This window comes from Hordeum vulgare, chromosome 6H (assembly GCF_904849725.1).
Source record: "Hordeum vulgare subsp. vulgare chromosome 6H, MorexV3_pseudomolecules_assembly, whole genome shotgun sequence".
NCBI classification, from domain to species: domain Eukaryota; kingdom Viridiplantae; phylum Streptophyta; class Magnoliopsida; order Poales; family Poaceae; genus Hordeum; species Hordeum vulgare.
The window spans coordinates 268078798-268086437 of record NC_058523.1 but is presented as its reverse complement, the minus strand read 5'-3'; positions in this window follow the sequence as shown (position 1 = coordinate 268086437).

Genomic DNA, 7640 nt, shown 5'->3' with positions numbered 1-7640 from the left:
CCGAGGGCCAAGCAATCATACGAACATGACACCAAAATTTGTTAACGAGTTTCCCCTATGGCTACATCCCGGGGCCAGACTACGGGCGTTCCTCCCCACGACACCGCTACAATACCGCATCCTGGTCGCATGCACACGCCACCAGTTCCCGTGCGTGTTTGTGCGGCATAGGTTGCATCGTGTTTATATCCCTCATTATATATAGGCAAACACTTTCCCGCAGACGTCTGATTTATTTCCTTCGTCAGACCAATCTTGTACCACTGATTCATTTTCCATCTAAAGGCTGAGAACGTCTCCCTCGCTCCACTTAATGCATCCATCAATCAAGGATGGAAGCAACCCACCAACCTGTTAATCAGACGGTTAGGAAAATCTAAACCGATCCATATCTAATCGCTCCACCGCCATTTTCGCCTTTCTCGGCAATCCCTCCGATCTGGGTGACGTCGTAGCTGACCCTATCGTGGTGGAGCGCAGCGCCGGCATCCTCTCCTGAAGGCGAGCGTGGTGGCCTGAATGGTGAGCACCTCCCTGATCTGGGTATGATTTCGATCCTCCATCCCCGTGTTGTTGTGTCGCCTTTGCTAACATAGCCATCTGTGTAGGCCGTCAACATCAGGGCACCTAGGTGGTCGGGAGCCTCACCAACGCTGCACGCGAGGGCGACGTTGCCAGTGTCTAGCTCGGGCGTACCTTAGGAAAGACGAAAGGATGATGCATCGTTGGTCCATATGACGTGCTACATACATGTCGTGCTTCTACATTTTAAATTCGGATAGATGGCTTTTTGATACATTGTGGTTAGCTTCCATGATTTTTGTCGAGTGCATCTATGTTATATGATGTGTTTCTTGCCTCATACGGTCACTGATGGGGTCATAGTCCTAGGGTAGGGTCATAGGCCTGCCATATAGGTCCTACCCAAGGACTACCCCTCACAAAGGACAAGGCCCTAGTCAGTCCCGACTGAATTAAGGGGTCCCCATCATCCAGTCGGTAACAGGTCCTCAACCATCCAGTCGGAGACTAGCATTCGGAAGATACCAAGCTAACCGACTGGCTACACTCGGTACATCGTAACCTCTCTGGAGGGAAACTGTCGTACGTTTCCGGGTGCATTTATTAGCATTTAGAGCATACGTTACCTGTAACGTACGCATTCAATCCCCACTACTCCACCCCTGTACCGGAACCGTTGTGGAGGGCAGCGCACTCTATATAAGCCGCCCTCCCCCACTGGTAGAGGGGTTAGCAAATCATTGTATTCCATATTACACTCGACAACAAGCTCCGAGAGCGCTGAGACGTAGGGTTGTTACCTCCACCGCAGAGGGGCCTGAACTCATACAACCTCGCCGTAGCTAGGACTCTGCCCATCTCATTCGTACCCTACACATCTACTGTCAGGCTTATACCCACGACAGTTGGCGCCCACCGTGGGGCAGGCGTCTAAGCGACTTCCGACGAGTTTGCGACTACTTCCTTTCGTCATGTCGTCCGGTGGAGATTCGAGCATGGGTCACCAGATCTTCTTCGGCGCTCTCTCCTTCATCATCGACGATTCGGCGTGGCTTCGGGATGCGCCCCTCGACATCAAGGCGCTTCCCCGTCGCAGGGCTACGCACTTCCGTGCCGGCGCCCGCGGCATTCTTCTTCTCCAGCGGTCGGCTCCGGTGTCGACCTACACCGCCGTCACGCGCCGCGTCAAGCGGTCCCGCCGTCCGCGGCTCCAGCGTTGGGTGCAACACGCCCAGGCGCGCCAGAACACATCTTCGCAAGTGGCGGTTCTTGAGTCCATTGTGGTTGCCCCGTCGTCACAGCACTCGGACTCGGTTCCGACTGAGTTTCCTTCCGAGTATGCGGGTCACGGGCCCGCAGCAGAAGTACACATGGCCAACTCCCATGAAGATCCCCGCCAGGCTGGCCGGAACGAGCACGAGATCGATGAAGCGTTCAACGCACGTCGTCCACCTCGCCGTTCTGCTAGTCGGCACACTCGGCGGAGCAACGTGGAGCTGTTCCGCACACCACTCCTCAACTTGGCTGCAGCTGCCAAGATAGTCGATTCCCTCCAGCCAACTGATTTAGAGGCTGGTAGAGGGATCGAGCAGATCCGAGCCCTGTTGCACATAGCGCAGCAGCAGAATTCGGCGGTCTCCCAGTCGCACAACCGGATCTATAATAGTTCCGTCCACGCGAATACGCATCGGTCGGTTCACAGCCCTGGTTCCCATCAGCGCCACAGGGGAGGCAGCCGTTCCATGATTCATGAAGATCGCCGCCGCTCACGCACCCCTCCGCGGGGTGGGCCCTATGGGTCCCGACATCATGATGATCGGCGTTCAGTCGGCGACACTTACGACCCAAGACCCGACGCGAGAGGACATATCGCCCAGCGAAGAGTCGACAGAGGTCGAGCCCACCGCGATGGTTGCGATATCGACCGTCCGAGTGGAAGCAGGGCCACCGTGTCTGGTCCCGAGTGTTTCAGTTGAGCCATCCGTTCGGCTGACATCCCTGCCAACTTCCGATTGGCGACGGGAATCAGCAAGTTCACAAGAGAGTCCAAGCCAGAAATGTGGCTGGATGACTACCGAGTGGCAGTCCAGATCGGAGGAGGGGACGACCATGTCGCCATGAAGCACCTCCCTCTGATGCTCGACGGCTCGGCGTGAGCGTGGCTAAACCAGTTGGCCCCCTCATGCATCTACAGTTGGGCAGATCTGGCCCGAGTGTTCATCAGGACCTTCGAAGGGACGTGCAAGCGCCCTGCTAGCCTTGTGGAGCTCCAGCACTACGTCCAGAAGCAGAATGAGCCCCTGCGTGACTTCATCCAGCGCTGGACAACTCTCTATCACACGGTGGAGAACGTCACCGAGCATCAAGCAGTCTGCGCCTTCAAGGCAGACGCGCGGTACAGGGATATGTACCTGAAGTTCGGCCGAACAGGCGACATCTCCATGAGCAAGATGATGGAGATAGCAACACGCTACGCAAATGGCGAAGAAGAGGACCGCATCCGAAGCGGCAAGCACAAAACAGTCGCTGATGGCGATGGGGGCAACACTCGGAAGCAGAAGCAGAAAGCTCCGACCGCTCCGCAAGCGGAAGCTACAACCGTAACCAATGCCAAGTTCAAGGGTAAAGGAAAGGCTCAGTTCACCTCCAAGAAGAAGCAATTCAATAACCCCATCTTGGACCAGCCATGTCCGGTTCATACGAAGATGGATGAAGAAGGCAACCCCATATATGCAAAGCATACCACTCGACAGTGTCGCCTCCTGATCCGGGGGTTCAGCGAAGGGCAACCGAGTGAGAAGGACCATGAACAGGATGAGGAGGATAAGGAGGATCCGTTCCCCCAAGTCCATGCAACCCTGATGATCTTCGCCGATGTCGAGAGCAAGAGCCGACTGAAGCTGGTGAACAGAGAGGTGAACATGGCCACCCCTTCCAACCCCAAGTTCCTCAAATGGTCTCAGACTACGATCACCTTCGACCAGTCGGACCATACGGCACATGTACCCACCCCAGGGAGACAGGCCCTGGTCGTCGACCCGGTGGTAGAAGGAGTCCGACTGCGAAAAGTCCTCATGGATGGCGGCAGCGGCTTGAACATCATGTACGCCAACACCCTCAAGGGGATGGGCATCCCGATGTCCAAACTCAGCGAGAGCAGCATGCAGTTCCACGGAGTCGTCCCTGGACGGAAGGCCAAGTCACTCGGCCAGATCGCGTTGGACGTCGTTTTCGGCTCCGACAAGAACTTCCGCAAGGAAAAGCTGACGTTCGAAGTGGTTGACTTCCAGAGCGCTTATCACGCAATTCTGGGTCGCCTAGTGTATGCGCACTTCATGGCCCGTCCATGTTACGTGTACCTGAAGCTGAAGATGCCAGGCCCGAAAGGTGTGATCACCATCACAGGCAATCGGCAGCGGGCTGAAGAGTGTCTGCAGCAGGGATCAAGAATCGCCGACCAGCAGATGGCCGTCCTCGAGCTGGACGAGTACAAGAAAACAATCGACCCCGCCGACCTGATGCGCTCGAAGAAGCCGGCTTCAGAGTCTGCATTTCAGTCGGCAGGAGAGACGAAGAAGGTCAGCATCCACCCGACAGACGCCACTGCTGCCCCGACGAACATCTCCACCACCCTCGATCCTAAATAGGAAGCCGAGCTCACCCAGTTCCTCCGTGAGAACTGGGACATCTTCGCATGGAAACCCTCTGACATGCCAGGTGTACCTAGGGAGTTGGCTGAGCACCGACTGCACGTGGATTCCACGGCTCGGCCTGTCCGAGAGCGCCTGCGCCGGTCCGCCGCGCACAAGAGGAAGGCAATTGGAGAAGAGGTGGCCAAGCTGCTGGCAGCCAACTTCATTCGCGAGGTTCACCACTCCGAATGGCTCGCCAATGTTGTCATGGTGCCCAAGAAGGACAAGTCGCTCCGAATGTGCATCGACTTCAAGCATCTCAATAAGGTGTGCCCGAAAGACCATTTTCCGCTCCCCCGCATAGATCAAATTGTCGATTCGACTGCGGGTTGCGAGCGTCTGTCATTTCTCGATGCCTACTTGGGCTACCATCAGATCCGTCTGTATGGTCCCGATGAGTTAAAGACAACCTTCATCACCCCATTCGGGTGCTTCTGCTACATCACTATGCCATTCCGTCTGAAGAATGCAGGAGCTACCTTTATGCGCATGATCCAAAAATGTCTCCTCGATCAGATCGGTCGGAATGTGGAGGCATATATGGATGATATCGTAGTCAAGTCATGCAAAGGTTCCGACCTGCTAACTGACTTGGCAGAAACATTCGCCAACCTTCGTAGGTACGATATCAAGCTCAACCCAGCCAAATGTTCATTCGGTGTTCCCAGCGGAAAGTTACTCGGTTTCTTCGTTTCCGAACGAGGGATCGACGTCAACCCCGAAAAGATCGGGACCATCGTCCGAATGGGAGGCCGGTCAGAATACACGATGTTCAACGGCTCACAGGTTGCCTAGCGGCTTTGAGCAGGTTCATCAGTCGACTCGGTGAAAAAGCACTTCCTCTGTACCGACTCATGAAGAAATCAGATACTTTCGAGTGGACAGAGGAAGCCCAAGTCGCATTCGACGACCTCAAAGTCCTACTTTCCACCCAGTCGGTTCTTACTGCTCCGCTCAGTAAAGAGCCCCTTCTTCTGTATATTGCGGCTACAAATCAAGTCGTCAGTACTGTTCTTACAGTCGAACGAGAAGAAGAAGGCAAAGCATACAAAGTTCAGCGGCCAGTGTACTACATCTCCGAAGTCTTGACCCCTTCCAAGCAGAGGTATCCCCATTATCAAAAACTTATCTACGGGATTTACATGACTGCGAAGAAGGTGGCCCACTATTTCCAAGACCACTCGGTGTCTGTCGTTTCTGATGCTCCATTGTCGGAAATTCTTCACAATCGAGATGCGTCAGGCCGAGTGGCGAAGTGGGCGATGGAGATGTTGTACTGTGACATCAAGTTCGAGGCCAAGAAAGCTATTAAGTCTCAAGCTTTGGCTGACTTCATAGCAGAATGGGTAGAACAACAGCAACCGACCCACATCTGCTCGGCCCATTGGACAATGTTCTTCGATGGGTCCAAGATGTTGAATGGCTCTGGCACTGGCGTTGTGATCATATCACCGAAGGGCGACAAGCTCAAGTACGTGCTACAGATACACTTCGATTCCTCCAATAACGGGGCGGAGTATGAAGCTCTCCTCTACAGGTTGCGTATGGCCATCTCACTCGGCGTCCGTCGCCTGATGGTCTACGGCGATTCTGATCTGGTGGTCAATCAAGTGATGAAAGAGTGGGACGTCAGGAACCCCACCATGACTACATACTGCAATGCAGTGAGGAAGCTTGAGAAGAAGTTTGAAGGTCTAGAACTTCACCATGTTCCAAGACTGAAGAACCAAGCAGCTGACGAGTTAGCAAAACTCGGATCCACTCGGAGACCAGTCCCGAGTGACGTCTGCCTCGAGCACCTCCACCTCCCCTCAGTCAAAGAATATCCTTTCACAGAGGAACCAGTACAACCCAAGAGCACAACAGATCCGACTGAAGTCGATGTACCTGCTGTGGTTGATCTGGTCATGGAGATTCTGGCTGTCATTCCCGATTGGACTGTGCCGATCATGGCATATATCTTGAGGCAAGAACTTCCAGAAGACGAAGTCCAAGCCAGGCAGATAGTCCGCAGGTCGAAGTCGTTCACTGTCATTGATGGCCAATTGTACAAGGAAAGTATCTCAGGCATTCTTCAACGATGCATCTCCCCAGAGGAGGGGCAGCTGATTCTGGAGGATATTCACTCGGGGACCTGCGGTCATCACGCTTCTTCGAGAGCAATCGTCGCCAAGGCATTCAGGGCTGGCTTCTTTTGGCTGCAGGCTAACGAGATGGCTAAGGATATGGTTGATCGATGTGAGGGCTGCGAGTTCTACTCCAACAAGTCTCACAAGCCAACGTCTGCGTTGAAGACGATCCCTCTGGTGTGGCCGTTTGCAGTGTGGGGATTAGATACAGTCGGCCCATTCAAGACAGGCCAAGGTGGATACACACATCTGTTGGTGCCAGTCGACAAGTTCACGAAATGGATCGAAGCGAAGCTTATCAAGAAGCTCGACGCCTCAACAGCTGTCAAGTTTGTCAGGGACATCATCTTCAGATTCGGTGTACCTCACGGTATAATCACGGACAACGGGACAAACTTTGACTCGGACAGATTCAAAGGTTTCTGTACAAGCCAAGGCATCCAAGTGGATTTTGCTTCTGTAGCACATCCTCAGTCCAATGGACAAGCAGAGCGGGCAAACAGACTTATTTTGCAAGGTTTGAAGCCCCGACTCCTGCGAGAGATAGGACATGCCGCTGGCGCTTGGGTTACCGAGCTACCTTCAGTGCTTTGGGGACTTCGCACAACCCCGAATAGATCTACAGGGCGATCACCGTTCTTCCTCGTTTATGGAGCAGACGCGGTCCTTCCGAGTGACTTGCTTCACAATGCGCCATGAGTCGAACTCTTCTCCGAAGCCGAAGCAGAACAAACAAGGCAAGACGGAGTAGATCTTCTGGAGGAGGAGCGCGAGATGGCATTAACTCGCTCGACCATTTATCAACAAAATCTGCGACAATTTCATGCACGCCACGTCAGAAGTCGCACGTTCCAAGCAGGCGATCTGGTGCTCCGAGTGGATCAGCAAAGACCTCACAAGTTGGCTCCGGCCTGGGAAGGACCCTTCATCATCTCCAAGGTGCTGAACAACGGAGCATACAGACTCTACAACATCGAGAGGGAGACAGACGAGCCGCGTGCATGGAATGGAGATCTCCTGAAGCGCTTCTACACGTGACCGTCGACTGAAGCAATGTAAAGAACAAGTATCGGTGAAATAATATAAAGCAGATTGAGTTTTTTGCAGGTTCAAAGTTCTTCCTCGGTCGCAGACTTCAGTCTAAAAAAAGGCTTAGCTGCGATCCAGAATCGCCGAAGTATTAACTATCTCCGAGTGTGCACTACACGTCACACTCGGGAGCTTAGCTGCGATCCAGCATCGCCTAAGTATTAACCTTCTCCGAGTGTGCACTACACGTCACACTCGGGGGCTTAGC